Source organism: Palaemon carinicauda, chromosome 23, assembly GCF_036898095.1.
Source record: "Palaemon carinicauda isolate YSFRI2023 chromosome 23, ASM3689809v2, whole genome shotgun sequence".
NCBI classification, from domain to species: domain Eukaryota; kingdom Metazoa; phylum Arthropoda; class Malacostraca; order Decapoda; family Palaemonidae; genus Palaemon; species Palaemon carinicauda.
In genome coordinates, this window is record NC_090747.1 from 17,079,545 (window position 1) to 17,089,544 (window position 10,000).

Here is a 10,000-nt window from a genome sequence, read left to right on the forward strand (position 1 = left end):
CTCTCTCTCTCTCTCTCTCGTCTCTCTCTCTCTCTCTCTCTCTCTCTCTCTTAAAAAACCCCAAACAATACTGTTGCTCAAAGTTAGACTCTGAGCGCATATCAGGACCTATTTGACCTTAATAACTTTGATATTCTCCTTTGGGTTTCATTAATCACGTTTGGCTCACTGAATATAAAAGACATATGGAATTTTAATCTTATATTAATTTCTAAAGAATTAGGGGTGTGAAACATATGTGACAGACTATATAAAGATTTAAAAATAAATAGCATTTTACAGGCAAAAATAAAATTTTTAGACATAACTAACAAAAAAGTAAATGCATACATAGATTTTCAAAATTTACGTTGTCTTATGACACAAAATATATTGTATATCCACATTCATCACACAGAGCTGGGGGTACAGCTATATAACACCATTTCAAGATTAAATTCACAATTATGCCCCACATAAATCATCTCCAAATATATTAGTTGTTTTTTTTAAAGATACTCGGAGTTCTCCATAAATTAAGGGTCATAAAGAGTGCTTGAAATTATTTCCTTCATGGCGTGAAGATATTGCTTTCCCCAAACACATATACAGTAAGATTTGCTTCCTTGAATATAACTTGAAGATTTAAGAATGATATCACTGGTGCGTGAAATGATCTCTTTGTTTTGTGGAGATATTGAACGACAAGAGATTTGTTAGGAAATAACATAATTTCAGAAACAATAAAATGTATAATCTATTCCTTTGAAAATCGAAGATAAGGAAAAGAAAAAAAGTCCTAGCTGATATTTATTGATGTAGATTGATATTACTTACATAAGAGAGTCGATTAAAACTGTTAGTAGATAACATACAGTAAGTATTGTTGATAAGTTGTCTCTGTAGAGATAAGATTTGAATTCACTATTAAATAGTATAAATCGCAATGGACTCTCGAATCATGAAGAACTTCTACATATGGATATGTATGTATTTCATCATTTTCATCTTAATCATCAACATTTACAAGGAAACTACAGAACAAAGGCCTCAGACATGTCCGTCAACTCAATTCTATTTATGATCTTTCCGTGCTAGTTTTATACCAGAAAATTTCTTAGCTCTTCAATCCATTGTCTTCTCTTCCTTTCCCTGCTTTTGTTGCATTCTCTAGTGACCTATTCTATTATTTCTAATTTCCAGGTATTATCTATCATCCCCATTATATGTCCTGTCCACGTAATTTTATTTTCATTACATGCTGTTAGAACATTCTCTAGTTTAGTTTTCTCTCAAATCCATGTTGCACTTTTCACTCACTTATTATTCATTCCATAGCTCTCTGAATTGTATTTAGGTTATGTTCTACGGCTATAACAAGGCTCTATGTTTGGTGATGCATTAGTTTAATACTGATAGGAATAACTGATTAGATACTTTACTCTTTAGAAAAAAATGCCATTTGAATATTCATAATCTCATTTTGATTACCAAAAGCTCTCCATCCTAAGCTTATCCTTATTTTAATTTTGACATCATATTGATTATCAGTCCTATATACTTGCTTTCTCTATTCAAATATTCTGTAACCTTTTGCCATTCCTCTCATGACTCACTAAACGCAAGCGTGCCATCTACTAATCTTAAAATGTTAAAGTATGCCCCATTAAAGTTAATTTAAACAATTTCCTAATAAACATTTTTGATAATTTCTTCTCTGCATACTGTGGATATAAATAGGAAAGATAACTCCTCCTTATATAACACCTTTCTCTGTTGAAATTTTCTCAGCTTATTTATTTTATTTAGAAATTTTCTCTGTGTATGTATGTATGTAAATATATATATATATATATATATATATATATATGTATATATATATAAATATATATATATATATATATATATATATATATAATTTATATATTATATATATATATATATACTACGATATATATACGTATATATATAAATCATATATATATTATATATATATGTGTGTATATATATGTATATATATAAGTATATATATATATATATATATATGTGTGTGTGTGTGTATATATATATATGTATATATATTATATATACTATATATATAAATAGTATATATATATATATATAAATATATATATATATATATATATATATAAATAAATATATATATTTATATATAAATATATATTATTTATTCATTTATATGTATATAAATATAAATATATATATATATATATATATATATATATATACATATATATATATATATATATATATATATATCCTAAAATGTCCTAACCTATGAATAATCTAATCCTTGTCTTTGAAGGAATTTCATTATTGCTGAAGAATCAAAAGCTTTAACAGAGTCTATAAACGGCCTTATATAGTGGTATTTAATACTGGGTTATTGTTTCCATTATTTGATCAGTTACATATGGTCAGTTGTTGGAGACTCAATTCTAAAGCTGGCCGGCTCTCTTGCTTGATTGAAGACTAACTGTCTTTCTATTTTGCTTATTATTATTTTCTAAAATATTTGTTAAGTCTCCTGTGCCCTGTTTTTTTTTTTTTGTAAATTAATCTAAATGATTAACATTTGTCTGTAAAGTTCAGTAAGTTTAATATTATAAATCCACACCAATTTTATTACTTAAAACGATTGCTATAGTTAAGCAGGCTAAGGCAGATTTTGCTCCAAATAGTGCTCTTAGTTATATAAGCATTAAACCTGGCATGAAGTTCCTATTTTGTGGTTTTGCTAACAAATGCATAGGGCAAGTTATGATATGAATATGAAATTTGGCACTAATGTTCTGTGTAGGGCATGTTATCAGGTAAAAGTTTATAGCCTTCACAAAAAATTGAATATGGCGGACATTTTTTTTTTCAAGATGGTCGCCAAAACATGCCCCTGTTAGTTGTCTTGCTATGGTGTGAAAATACAAACGATGTATTCAATGAAACATTTTGATTTTTAGTTATCATAATATGGATTACATGCATTAAAAATAGCATTATTGCATAATTAGCCAATCTGGCATGATGAAAAAACCTATTTTTCACAGTGGATATTCTTGTGAAACCCTCATATTACCAATGCTTTTTTGGGAAAGTTCATATATATTTCTCAAGCTCCAGGAGTTGTTTCTTGCTGGTTGATTCTTCCATCAAATAGTACAAAATGAGTTGGTCATCTGATGTTCCTGTATGGTCATAGGTCTTTCAGAGAAAAGTAAGTGAAAGGAAATAGCGTTAATGCTCAACATTAAAAAATAATTTGGTCAAATCTATGACATCGACAAAAAAATCAATTACTGAGATCTATCTTTTATCCCTCAATTGCTATCAACCCCACCCCCCCACCCCCTCCCCCAGCACCCAATTACACAGTTTTAGGTAGACAATACCTCTTACCATAAAAATGATTGGATATGTACCACACTCCAAAGGTGAAGTTTGGTAGACCATTTCGATTTGGATTACATTGTGATTCGCCAGCATGGCTAGGCCCAAACTCAGTCACTGTTCCTTGTTCAAAACTCTCACAAGAACAACTGCACAGAGGAGTATACCCCATTCCAGTCTTCGAGCCCTTGCCTCGTTCACAACACTAATTGTTCTTGCATCCACACTTTGTCAGTACACGAAAACATTTAGCAATAGGTTCCAAAGCAGTCCGCCAGCACCCCGTTTACACAGTTTTAGGTAGATAATGCTCCCTACTATAAAAGGGATAACCCTCTCTGTTTTATGAATGGATATGTACTACTCTAAAGGGAAGTTTGAGGACCATTGAATTCGGATTATTTGCTATCGCTAGCATGGATAGTCCCAGAGTTCATTAACTGTTCCTTGCTTAAAAACCTCACAAGGGCACCTGGACAGTGGAGTACACCTTTGAGTACTTACAGCCTTTGAGTACTTACATCGTCCATCACCACAACTGATCTTACATGAACACTTCGTCAGTTCATGACACCTTTTAGAAATAGTTTCCCATGCGGTCCAAACAGCTTTCCATCTTTGACCCATCCCCATTTGGAAGGACATGGAAGTTCTTGCTGAAGTATGATAGACTGTGCCCAAATATAACCTTCTTGGAAGGCAGCGTGTTTGGCATATTCCTTGAGTACCCATTGTATTGGCGAGATTTACTCATATTGACTCTGCTTTTTGGAGAAGAGATCTAACCTAACAGTGGCTTTACTTGAACGGTCATACATAAGAACGACAAATCTTTCTAAACTTGTAGATCTGACTCCTGAACAAGCATTAGATTTTGAAAACAAAACGTAAGACTAACGACCCACAAGCCTTTATATAGGTAAAACTATGCATCACAATGATTTCATCAACGACCCATTATGTGTAATAAGGGGGGCAGATCATTTTTGGTGGAACCTCTTATTGCTGCAATACACGCCGGCAAAACAAACTCATACAGCTCCGTGATACGAGACCAGTTGAACAGTATAAAAAGATAAATGGAACATATAATGTATATATTCACAGATTCATATTACGGGATTAAATCTTAATTTGCCAATGAACTATAAAATAGAGATTTAAATAGGGTGGTACTAAAGCATTTTGAAACACACATACACACACACACACACACACACACATATATATATATATATATATATATATGTGTGTGTGTGTGTGTGTGTGTGTGTATGTATATATGTATGTATGTATGTATGTATATAAAGAGAGAGAGAGAGAGAGAGAGAGAGAGAGAGAGAGAGAGAGAGAGAGAGAGATAAATCACCCCATCTTATTTGATCGCTTAGAAGGCTTAGATTAAAAATACCCAGTAAATCAATATCCGTGATTTCCCAAAGTGATTCTTATCGCATTTGACTTATAAATTGTTGTTATTCTTCAAAATCATCCTCTATTTCAAAGTGAAGCTAGATCTCTCTCTCTCTCTCTCTCTCTCTCTCTCCTCTCTCTCTCTCTCTCTTATTACTGAAATATAATTTTTGTGTGATTAATGAGAATCTCCTTTTTAATCGGTGATAATCTAATCTTTGGATCCCATTCTCATCCTTCTAACCGAAAAACATCTTTTCCCAGAAACCGAGTCTCACTTTTTGTTCAACTTTAATTATTTGTAATTTAATTTATAGATAGAAACTCTACGATTAAAAAGGTTACATAAGGATGGATTTTCTCTAATATTGTTCATGCTTTGGATGGTTCTATCGACAGAGGCCAATTGCACTGTAATTTTACCTTTATGACGATATTTTGCATTCTTGAATGACTTTGTATGTCTTCTTAATGAGTACTGGTTGCCCTGATATATTAACTAGAGAAATGGGGATTTCTGGTTTTTCTTATATCTAGAGATCTGACAATAATTTTGATGGAATATGTGATTGCTACGGAAATCATAGTTTATTATATATTTCTATTCCCGTTTTTTTTAGAAACTGATATACCCAAACGAATAAGATATTTAGATAATATATCCCTTTTCCACATAGATTTTTATATATCTATTCGTATCAGAAAAGGAATAAGAAATTATTTTATTAAATGACAATTACCGTAACTCAAATTATTCAAATTTAGTTACTGTACTATTGAAAATCCTATAATAGATATTTTCCCTCGAAATAAATCCTGCGAGTCCCACATAGATGAAATTTGTACCGTTTTCCGATGTTGTTACACTATTTGTTGTTTCTAATAGCGTTAGTTGCTGGATCTTAAAAGAGAGAATTTACCCGTCAATGAAGATATAAGATGATATCAACAGTTTTTAATTTTCTTCGTCTAGAGATATATTTTTGAAGAGAAGAAAACATTTTACTTATGAACTTTCATGAAAATTGTATTCCAATTCTCATTAATGATACCCTTTTTTAATTCATATGTGTAGGGAGAAAATTTAGCTAAAACAAATTTTGGTAATTTCATTTATTATAATATAAGAGGAAAAAAACGCCGTCCCCCCCCCCAAAAAAAAAAAATCAGTGACCTAGAAATAATATATATGATAGTATTAATGTATGGTATCGTAATATCAGTAATAATTTGTGTCAGTCTTCTAATTAATTGACCCTAAAGAAGGACTATTTTTTTTTATGCAATTTTTTTCTTTTCATTCTGCCAGCTAGGAAGAGCCCTTCCGAGTTTGTACTGTGATTGTATAAAACTCTAGCGAAAAGGAATAACCATATACCATGAACGTTCACAATAAACCATTCTACCAAGATTGATAAATGGCTGGGAATAACAATAGGTAATTGGCTGTTAAAAGGGTCCATACAAAGGATATTGACTACATATTGGAATATTACAACATAAAATTTTATCTCTGCCACCACGCTGTCGTTGGGTGGTTGGGGGTCACTGTCCATCAACTTCATTAATTAATGCCCAATGGGGAAAGGATGTAGTAATGTCTGTGAATTTCCATTGTCTTCTCATATAAATATACTGTGTATCTATTTATCAACAGATACAATTATATATGTTTATATATAAATATACCATATATATAGCATAATTACTGATTCATGGCATTGTATATATGTATTTACATAGTGTTTTATATTGCCAGTTGTAGTAGCCTTTTAAGAGCGTGCCAACCTGGCAAATTGTTGGCCAGAGGTTCGACACCCGATAAAGCTCGATAGTTTCTAGTAATGTCTGAGAAAGAAGCAACTATTGCCGGACCTCGATAGCCCTAGTTCGATGGAAAGGGGTTTTGCAGGTTGATCGTATGGGTATTACATAGGAACTTAGGTAGGTAATTATCCTATCCCTTGTGTCTGCTATCCATAAGTGACCTTTAAACCTGTAAATAGTATTGAAGGTTCAGACATATAACAGTAATTTCAAACAAAAAATTCATGAGCGTTGTTAGTCATATCTATATATGAATGATTATACGGGTACTTTACCTTAGTTTGTAGAAATTGTGTAATGAGCAAAGCTGATGGTTCAAGTTAGATATGCTAATTATAATAGTCTTAGAATTAGTAACATGAGAAAGAATTCAATATGATATCGGTTACGACTCTTCAACATTTTGAAGAAAAAAATGTCAAGTAGCGAGAAAGAAAAGGAATTTAAATATTCTACGAAAACAATACATCTTATTATGGGAGGCTGTACTTAATTGTATACATATCAGAAAAAAAAAAAACATTACAGAAGCAAATTAGCAGTAGACGAAGGATTAACAATTGATTTGATAATAGATGGAGAAAATTTCATAGCAGTAAAACTCGCTCAAAGTTATACCAAATGTCTGCATACAGCATGAAAATAAAATTTAATCCTTATATTATTGACAAAAAGGACACAAAATAGACCTGAATAATTATCGAACAATAAGTTTTTTCAGTAATATGTAAAATATTTACAAAAATCATATGAGGCCGCATAGATATATAGTATACTTTAATCAACCAAGTGAGAGGAAAAATTTTAGAAGTGATTTCTTATCAACTAACTATATTCATCCAATTAAACAGGTAATCTAAAAAATCAAATGATATATGACATTTATAGACTACAAAAGGGTTTTGATTCTCTCAAATCCTCAACAGTAATAAATCATTTGAAAGATTAGGAACAGGGGAATCTTCTGTTAGAAAATTGTGAAATATCTCTACGGGAAGTGCAGCATCTTAAAAATACATAGAGAGTGAGAAAATACCAACTGAGAAAAGGGCTAAACAGGGAGACCCCATCTCTCCTTAATTATTAACAACATGCACAGAAATTTGTTCAAAGAATTTATATTAAAAAAATGTAGGAATTAACATTATGGAAAATACGTTCAAAATTATGATTCGCAGATGGCATAGTTGTGTTTAATGATTCATGGGAGGAATTACAAAAGATGAAAGAAGATTTGAAACGAGGAAGCAGGAATGTAGGACTGAGAACCAATATGAGTAAAAATATGATAATGTTAAAAATAATGCAGAGGCTACAGATACAGGTTATGGAGGAACCTTCACCTATTGTGAATTAATATATGTAATTACGACAGACAATAATGGTTTCCCATGACCTTGAGACCAAAATTCAAAGAAGGTTAAGCATTGGATGGAGAGCTTTTGGTAAATACCATAAGATCATGGAAAATAAAATGTCTTTCTTTCTCTAAAAGAAACGTATTTAAACACATAATATTACCAGTAATAACTAATGCAAGCGAACCTTGGAGCCTTACCAAAGACTTAGAAGGTGAGCTAGTTACAACTCAAAGAGCTAAGGATAAAATAATGAAGGGAATAACACTAAGGCAACAGAAAAAGCAGCATGTATACGAGAGCAAGGTATAGTAGAGGATACTGTGAAGACATGTAAGAAAAGAAATGGACCAGGCCGGATATATAATGAGAATGGACATTAGGAAAACTGGAATGGGTCCCTATGCATTGCAAAAGAAGCGCGGGAAGGAAGGGAAGACGATGGACTGACAAACTAAGAAAATATGCTGGTGTAGGCTACCAGAGAAAGGCCTAATAAGACGCGAAAAGAATGACATGTCTGAGGCTTTTGTCCTGCAGTGTACTAGTTACGGCTGATGATGTGCGTAAATGCTATTTTTAACTTGAGTACTTATTACTGACCTTTAGTATTCTTAAGGCAGCCACCTATGGTTGCCAAGCTAACAATATCCATCCGGACTCTTTCCAGTACCAGTTCACTGCGGACAATAAACAGTGTGACAAGTTCCAGGCGGACAATTTCATTGCTTAAATCATTTGTTTCTCATTAAAGTTTATTCCATATAAACGCTGAGTTACAAATTACTTTTTTTGATATAGCTATTCTAAATAACTGTTCTTAAGCAAAAACCTTCATTAGAAATACTAGTTAAGTCACAGTTAGTGAAGTTATAAAAAAAATACTCGTTTAGTTAATATTTTGTTAAGTGTTTCAGGCAAAATGCTTGTTCGTGAGCCTAGGTAATACTCTAGCATTTCATGGCTGCCATGAATTGTATTTCACTCTCCCGGACTATGGTAGGTAGGATCTTAGCTAATTTTCTTCAGCTCTTAGATATGACTTCTACAATTAAATGTTATGGTTAATCGTTTACAGTACAACAACAAATGCAGTCGTTTCTAGTCCACAGCAAAACAAAGGCCTCAGACAAATCCACTTTTCATCCCCACTATGGCCACTGCGAAGTGGTAATGGTGGGAGACTTTTATTTGATCACTCACAGCAAACCAACCTAGTATGGGTGTCTCTGACTATTATACCTTATCTGATCATGACGAAAAAACAAACCATCTCACCACGTTTAGTATACAATAGTAACACATGATTGATTTACTGAGAGTTGGTAAAGAGGAAACAAAACTCGTGTAAAGCACTACTTTGCATAAAAACGAAAGCTGAAAACTAGGAGTTAATAAGAACGACCAACGAACGTAATCCTGAAGCACTTAAACTTATAGCAGATCCTAAGATTGCGGTTGTAAAGATAAAGTTTCCTCTTATTATTAATCTTCAGGATAGCTATTTGCGAGCGGTTTGTCGCCGTTTTGGATTTTTTTTTCATATATAAGGATATTTTAAAATGAGACTATTGCAATGAATATTAAAAGAATAATAATATTGTATAAGTATTTAAACGATGTTTATAATTTATTAGCAAATATTCATAATGCTAGACAAATTATTTAATTCATAAGAACTCAAGCACCATAAAAAGAAAAACTAAAATATAATTAGTAGCAAAATTGAAATAAACAAAAAAATATTATGCATGAAAAATAAAAATAGTAGTCTGTATAACGCTACCGGCATAATCTTGAAAGAAATACATAGGGGGAAAAATTTACATCAGAATAAGTTTTTTCCTAAATTTGATATCAAATCGTTCATTCGTAGCAATAAAAATTCACTAAACATTACAGACCATCGATTACATTTGTAATTAAACAGACAATAAAACACAGACAGAAATTAGTGTATAGAGCAACTGGCAATTGATTAACGTTGGTCAGCTAAAACCAAATGCAATTATATATAA